The sequence below is a fragment of the Coturnix japonica genome, chromosome Z (genome assembly GCF_054131305.1).
Source record: "Coturnix japonica strain WE chromosome Z, WE-NBRP24, whole genome shotgun sequence".
Classification (NCBI taxonomy): domain Eukaryota; kingdom Metazoa; phylum Chordata; class Aves; order Galliformes; family Phasianidae; genus Coturnix; species Coturnix japonica.
Genome location: NC_140702.1, coordinates 51919156 through 51926804, shown reverse-complemented (window position 1 = coordinate 51926804; position 7649 = coordinate 51919156). Strand labels below are relative to the sequence as shown.

Below are 7649 nucleotides of genomic sequence, written 5' to 3'. Positions count from 1 at the left end.
GACTCCAACCTCTGGCTCTACTCAGGACCACCCAAAATTCCAATTCTATGTCTGAGAGCTTTCTCCAAATGTTCCTTGAACTCTGGCTGCTTGGGGCTGTTCCATGTCTACCGCCCTCTGGTGAAGAACCTTTTCCTAATACCCAACCTGACCCTCTTCTGGTGCAACTCCACACCGTTTCCTTGGCTAAATTAGGCCTAACAAATGCCTTATAATAGACCTTTGTCTTAAGTGCTCACATTCTTATACTATTGGGCAGCTGTTGCCATTTGTCTGAGTTAACTACAGGGGGCAGTGTCTGGTAGTACATACATGTTTATTAGCAAATATAAAGGGGTATGGAAGATATCTGAATAATTGTCATGGATGTAAAAGAACAAACGGGCTGAATCAAAGCAGTGTTCAAAGGTGTGTTCCATCTTTCTCAGTACCCTGACAGACAAAATGGAATATTGAGAAATACTTTGCAACGTTATTTGTGGTTCAGACTCTTGAGAATTCTTAACCTTGCAGTTTGTACTGGGAGAAGAAAAATGCTATGTTCAGTAGTAGTATTTTATTGTCAGAAGTTGTGAATTTTGACCTTGGTTCGGCTATAAAATGTCACAAAAGCAAACTTTTTCTTGATGCCTCTTGGACTGTAAAACATTGAGTAACAGTGTGAGAGATGTCGTTATGTTTCTTGTATTGCTCTACATTGTTAAATTGTTCAATGGATATATTACAGTTGCATTTGAACCTCATTTTGCTTTTTTCTATTTGTTTTAGGTCAATAAATGGACTTGTCGAAATTTAGGAGACACAAAGGTCGAGGTATTAGATTAACCTGTATTCCAACAAGTACCAAATCCTGTCCCACTGACATTATTTTTACCAAGCTTTCATTATGATCTGTTGGCTGTGCACATGCATACCTACCTGTACTGTGTTTTAATGTGTGCTTGTGTTCAAAGAGGTACAGAACGATTGTTCCCATCAGAGAATTAGATAACACTTAGGCATCCAATACAAATCACATCTTTCAGAAAACAGATTCTTGTGTGGTTTTTTTTGTTTGTTTCTTTGTTTAATATTAATTTATTTTTTAACTGTATTCACTAAAATTCTCTTTTTATGCTCCCATATTACTGTACAGCTGAAAGCTGCTTTACTCCATGGTAGATAGCACTGACTGCTGACATCTGAAAACAGGGCTAGCTTCTGGTGCTTTGCATTGGAATAAGAGATCAGGAAAAAAAAAACAACAGACATGAACAATTATTTATATGTTTAAAAATGAGTAATCGCAGCTTCAGTACACATAATTCTTACATGCAGTGAAAATACAAAGCTTTCTTTCTCTCCCTATCTGTGCAGAGTTGATCTTTCCAATGTGCTGGACCTGCATGCTTTTGACAGTCTATCTGGAATCAGGTATGGCAGTAATTTCACTTTTATTAAAAGTAATGCTCATTGCATAGATAGACGCATGAAGTAGGTACATTTACATTTAGGCAGAGTCTGCATCTGAATTTCTGTTCCATGTTCTAGTTCAGACACTTGTTTACAATTCTCAGTAAGAGTAAGAAGTACTAGAAAGAGGATGTTTTTCCACTTGAGATACATGCAGCAAAAGATTGTAGGGTTTGTAAAATGAAATGAGAGCCAAAGCACCCATGATTGTTTGGCGTTTTCCCCCCGTTTCCCTTGTTGAGGCTTTAAGTTGTCCATTAGTACTACTACTACTAAATAAGATCTCAGTGCTTTTTTCTGGTTCTCTTAAAACTCAGAGGATTTAATTTTTTTCTTGCTTTACATTGTGATGAACTGGAGACCTTAGTTTTCACAGGAAACTCTGAGTTCCACAACAACCTAAGCCTTGGAAATGTTGTTCAGCGTGTTCCTGGATCCGTTATGTCCTCTGGTTCTTTTATGACTAAGAGGCTCAGCTTTAAATTAGCAAACACTGCACAGTGTGCAGTGGGAATTAGCTTTGGGAATGAGTTAAGTAGAAAGTGGTGTATAGTATTTCACTTCATTTTATACTGCACATTTTACTCTTAGAAGCAATGGCTTTGTTCCTTTTTTACTTCCTAACATAGTTTCAAAAAGTGATGCCCAACAAATCATCCCACAGATGTCAGAAGTTACTTTTTGTTTTATAAAGATGTAAGAGTGTAAAATGTAGATAGAAGTCCATGGCGACTTACTCTATGATGGTTAAAAGTTAGTAGGTCGTACTAGCCTTGTTGTGAAAATGGGTCTCCTAAGTCTTTCTTGTAAGACACTGACAGCTGAGTTAGAACAAAGCGTTTCTAACCATAACAGACTCTCTTGGCCCAAGGACAGCTTGAATCCAACCAGAAATGACCATCCAATAGGTCACTCCTTGCTTTATCACTCTTAGGTCAGAATTTTTTTCCTAATCTAGAAAGGAAATCCGTAATTGTTCTGTACATTACTATAGTCAAATTAGAGAATTGACAGTGGAATTCCAGCAGTTAAGCTGTGGCAGACTTCCTATCACAGATGATTTGAAAGATCAAACAAACATAATTAAACATAACTATTCTGAGATTAAAGCTGAATTAACAGTTGAAAATTACTTTGATAACAGCACTTTAGTTTTGGTCTGCAGTACTGAAGAGTTTGTGTAGATCTTGTTTGAGATAATGACACTGCATCCATCCAGTGCAAATGCAACATCTGCTTGTTTACAGCTTGCAGAAAAAATTGGAGAGTATGAAGACAACAGATGCACATCTCGACAAGGTAATTACAACAAGCACTGCTTTAGTCTCGCTGTTAGAAGATAGTTCAGGATAACTGCAACCATGGCATACTAATCATCTTATTTTTTCAGAAGGTTTCAGGTAGAGAATAGTATGTTTAAGATCTCTGGAATATTACACTGAATGCCATGTACTTTGATAGAGATAGATAGTAAATGTATATACTGAGTTCTGCTTTCAAATATGGTTTAAGAGTTCTATTGTTGGAAACAGTGTTCTTGTACATGGAGAGCATTACTACAACAGACAAGTAATACTATTCTTTTCAATATTTGTCCTTATTGAGCAATTGAGATTTGAGAATTGAGCCCTATACTTACACCTGATATTTATCCCGTAGGTCGAAATGATGTCAGTGTTTGTAGATATTGGGGAGTTGCTGTTCACAACTTTGCATTAATTAAGGTGTTAGAGAGACACATTCTGTGAGTGCTTCCCTTCGTTTTTACACAGAAAATCAACAGATCAACCTGTAACAGTGAATTAGGTTTTCCTATAAATTTGATATAATACCTACAATCGCATGTGTGCTAGAAGGTTAGGAATGTGAAATGCTTTGTTTTTCCAGATATGTAACCCAGCTTTTATTTATGTCAGGGTAGAATCTTCTCTCTTGCTCTGTGCAATAAAACAATCCTTGCATATTACAGTTTAAATTGCATTTTTATCTTCCTGATTGTGTTTTATTTAGAGAGAAAATACAGTATTTTGTCTGTTTTGTGGTTTTGATTTTTAATAAATAATTGAAGGGGAAAGGGTCTGGCCTGTCACTCCTTTAGAGTATAAGCAGTTGTGTGCTAAATGCTGCTTTTAAGCATCTATCTTGTCTGTCTTGTGTGTCTTTCCATTTACAGGACATAGTGACAGTAACACTTGAAGTCCTAGGAAATATTAAGGAAGAAAACCTTAATCTCTTTATACAGGTAAATATGAATACATCGCAGTCAAGTGCGAAATCATTGTGTCCTTTTGTAGAAAATCATCTTAGGCTGTTCTGTTTGTGAAAACATTTTTCCTCTTTGTAGAATCTTCTGTGGGAAAAGAATGTGAAAGATAGGACTGGATGTACCATGGATGTCATAAGACTGAAGGTTTGCCTGAAACTTCCAACCTCTTTGTTTTGTGCTTTCCCTCTTTTTAAATGGAAAGAAACTGCAGTGTATTGTCAGCCACATACAGGTCAAAGAGCAGACAAAAGAGAGAACATCAGTTTGTCATTGATCCATGTAGAGACACTTAAATACCTGCCAGCCAATGAGACCACTCAAGGTAGCTGACAGAGAAGCAAACCACAGTACTACTTGCTGTGTAGTGAAAGGGGAGACTTGCAGTCCCAAACATGAGTGGGACAGGATGAATGATCAGGACATAAGTGAAAGGAGGTGATGTTGTTTTCCCCTCCTTTGCTCTGAAAGGTCTCATCCGGATATTTCACCTAGATGGCTCCTTATCTAGGGATGTAGTTACAGGTTTCTGTCCATGATTACAGTTATTGGCATAATAAACAGAAGTTTAATTGAGTGTAACAATGCAGCACAATGCTAGCTATTGTCCCCTTAAAATTTTTTGATTACATCAGGCTGCAGTTTTAAAGATGTGATTTACACATAAGTGTATTCATCCCCGTGTACGATTCATTGCATAGTTCTGAGGTGAACGTTGGTGATGCTTGAGGATATACTTTCATTTTCCTTAAACCACAAAGCTAAGTAAATGATAAAAAAGTCGATTGTATGATTAGACAAGGTCTAAGGAAAACAATCAAATGTGCTGTGATTTGTTTCCTGAGAACATATGTGTGTCACAGGCAGCAAGGTAATTATTTCTACTTCACTGGAAGAAAGGTTTATTTCTTGACAAGTAGAACAACAGCAGCATAAAGCCGGCAGTGCTGATGCACTTCAAGCTGTCTGTTGTACTCATTAGCTGTACTGCTGATTAGAAGTATGCTTCTGTTGTACTGAGCTTTGGGATCCGAGTAATATTTACATTCTATTTTAGACAGTTTTCAAGTGATGAAAACTCTTTTAGTGCAACGTTTGGCATGTGAGTTAATGGACTTAGTTTTGAAAGTATTCCATTGTTAATTCCATTGCTAGTCATTTCACCACACAGATATTTGTTCTTTCTCTGCTATTGAGAGATTCTGTTTCAAGACAGTGTAAGTGTTAAGCATGAGAACTCAGTGGGAACAGACTCAGCATTTTTGCCTATTTTACATCACCTTGGACAGGTGATGAGGCTTTCATAGAGACATATATCATACATACAATCAAAGTGGCATGGTAGGAGATGACATTTAAATTTGCACAAATATTCCAGGTTACCGTCCAAATAAGAAGCTGAAGGCAGAGTATAGCGAAGTATAATTCTTAATTGTAAGAATGGTTGTTACAAGAGATGACTCTGTTGCATTGTTATTTTGATCAACCTCTGCATATTTGTCAGAGGTTTTTCCCTGCTCTGTGTACTTGTAAAGTTGTTTTGTTTTTCTTTTTTTCTCCGTAAGTATTTTGTTTTTAAAGGTTTGTTTATATACTCTAACAGTTATTTTTCTGGTAGGGGACTGGTATCTATTCAAGGCAAATCTTATCAAGAGATAGTCCAAGGTGTCCATGAGCTGTATGATCTGGAGGAGACTGCAATAGAATGGAAAGAAGATGAAAAAAGAACCAATAGGTTCATTCCCAGGGTGAGAGAGTGAGGCAGACTACTACATACTGGATCGGATTGACAGATGATGTAGTTGCCTGGAAGTAGAATAAAATGTCAGGTAACAGAGGCATCTAAGTAAAGTGTACTGAAAGAACAGACCTACAGAACAGTGAGGATTGGTAAGTGCAGAAATAGTTTTTCATTTCTAGCTTTTTCATTGATAGTTGGCCATAAAAATAGTTCCTTACAATGTAGTCACTTAAGCGGTATGAATGAAAATCATACATTGTGTAAAATGATTTTGGCATAGTTTAAATGCAAATTAATTTGAGCGTTTTTTAAACATGCTTAATCCATCTGTTTTAATTATTGTCTAGCACTTGAGACAGGAGAAGCGAGAAGGCCTTGTCAATGAAGCATCTCGGTATGGATATCAAAACCACTTTTTTAATCATAGTCAGTGACTGCACTGTGCGGAAGATCATTCAAAATTGATTCTTTTTCTTTTCTAAGGTTTTCCCCTCCCTTGCTTTTAAACAAAGGTAGAAAACAAAACTTACTGTGTACTTCATTTGATCATTCTGCTTAGATATGAATTTTCTAATAAGTAGGTTGATCTGAAAATAATGCCTCCTCTTTTTTTCCATGGAAACTACAACAGATGGAGTACAAATAACAGGTTGAAAGAAGCTCAACTTTCAGCTACAAAAACAGTTTTCAGTATAGTCTCCTCACCATTAGCTATACATTTTTGCTAGCAGTGAAAAAGCCTCAGCATGCTGTGCTTGTAAACATTTCAGTGGCCATGGCTTGTCTTTCATGTCACTGGCTGCTGCTACTTATGTCTCCTGAAATGCACAAGCCACAAGTCACCTCAAGAAGCTAATACTGTAGTCATTCCATGATGTTTTAGTTGGCTGATGGTTTGGTTAATGTTTGCCTTCCTGTACTAACTAACAATCTAGTAATTTTACAGCGCTATGAGAGACATTCTGCTTCTGCCTTACAAAAAACTGCTTGTTCAAGGTATTCCTTTTTTCTTTTTCCAAATGCATAGGCAGGTTGCATTAGCTGATCTTGTAATCATCAATAAAACGGATTTGGTTTCAAGGGAAGAAATGAATAAAGTCAGACAAACTGTCAGGTATGAAATTTCTGGTATAACCGTGACATTGTACATGCTCAAATGTTATTAGAAATTAGATCTCATGATTGTTCCAACAGATCGTGTAGTGAAAAAGAGCAGTGAGAAAGCAGTGAAAAAGAGTCTGCCCCTTTCTGGAGATGTTTCCAGTGCATTTCTGTGCTTCCACAGTCTTATCAGCTTGCCTAAGTAAGATTTGATGTTACCTGCTCAGAAGTGTAGAATTATAGAATAGAATCCAAGAATGCTCTTAAGTTGGAAGGAACCTTCAAGGACCATTGACTCCAACCTCTGGCTCTACTCAGGACCACCCAAAATTCCAATTCTATGTCTGAGAGCTTTCTCCAAATGTTCCTTGAACTCTGGCTGCTTGGGGCTGTTCCATGTCTACCGCCCTCTGGTGAAGAACCTTTTCCCAATACCCAACCTGACCCTCTTCTGGTGCAACTCCACACCGTTTCCTTGGCTAAATTAGGCCTAACAAATGCCTTATAATAGACCTTTGTCTTAAGTGCTCACATTCTTATACTATTGGGCAGCTGTTGCCATTTGTCTGAGTTAACTACGGGGGGCAATGTCTGCTAGTCCATACATGTTTATTAGCAAATATAAAGGGGTCTGGAAGATATCTGAATAATTGTCATGGATGTAAAAGAACAAATGGGCTGAATCAAAGCAGTGTTCAAAGGTGTGTTCCATCTTTCTCAGTACCCTGACAGACAAAATGGAATATTGAGAAATACTTTGCAACGTTATTTGTGGTTCAGACTCTTGAGAATTCTTAACCTTGCAGTTTGTACTGGGAGAAGAAAAATGCTCTGTTCAGTAGTAATATTTTATTGTCAGAAGTTGAGAATTTTGACCTTGGTTCGGCTATAAAATGTCACAAAAGCAAACTTTTTCTTGATGCCTCTTGGACTGTAAAACATTGAGTAACAGTGTGAGAGATGTCGTTATGTTTCTTGTATTGCTCTACATTGTTAAATTGTTCAATGGATATATTACAGTTGCGTTTGCACCTCATTTTGCTTTTTTCTATTTGTTTTAGGTCAATAAATGGACTTGTTGAAATTTAGGAG

General features: G+C 37.1%; 1 long non-coding RNA gene across 3 annotated transcripts; it reads left to right on the top strand.

Annotated features, from left to right (window-relative positions):
* Positions 1 to 2106: 2106 nt before the first annotated feature.
* Positions 2107 to 6564, top strand: LOC146754044 (uncharacterized). Of its 3 annotated transcripts, none has more exons than XR_014939601.1 (4): positions 2107 to 2751; positions 3626 to 3694; positions 3797 to 3862; positions 5334 to 5794. It is a non-coding gene; the product is annotated as an uncharacterized LOC146754044 (long non-coding RNA). The 3 variants fall into 3 exon arrangements; XR_014939602.1 differs by adding an exon at positions 5804 to 6564 and having other exon boundaries at positions 2682 to 2751; positions 3797 to 5605; XR_014939600.1 differs by having other exon boundaries at positions 3797 to 5794.
* The last annotated feature ends 1085 nt before the right edge of the window (positions 6565 to 7649 follow it).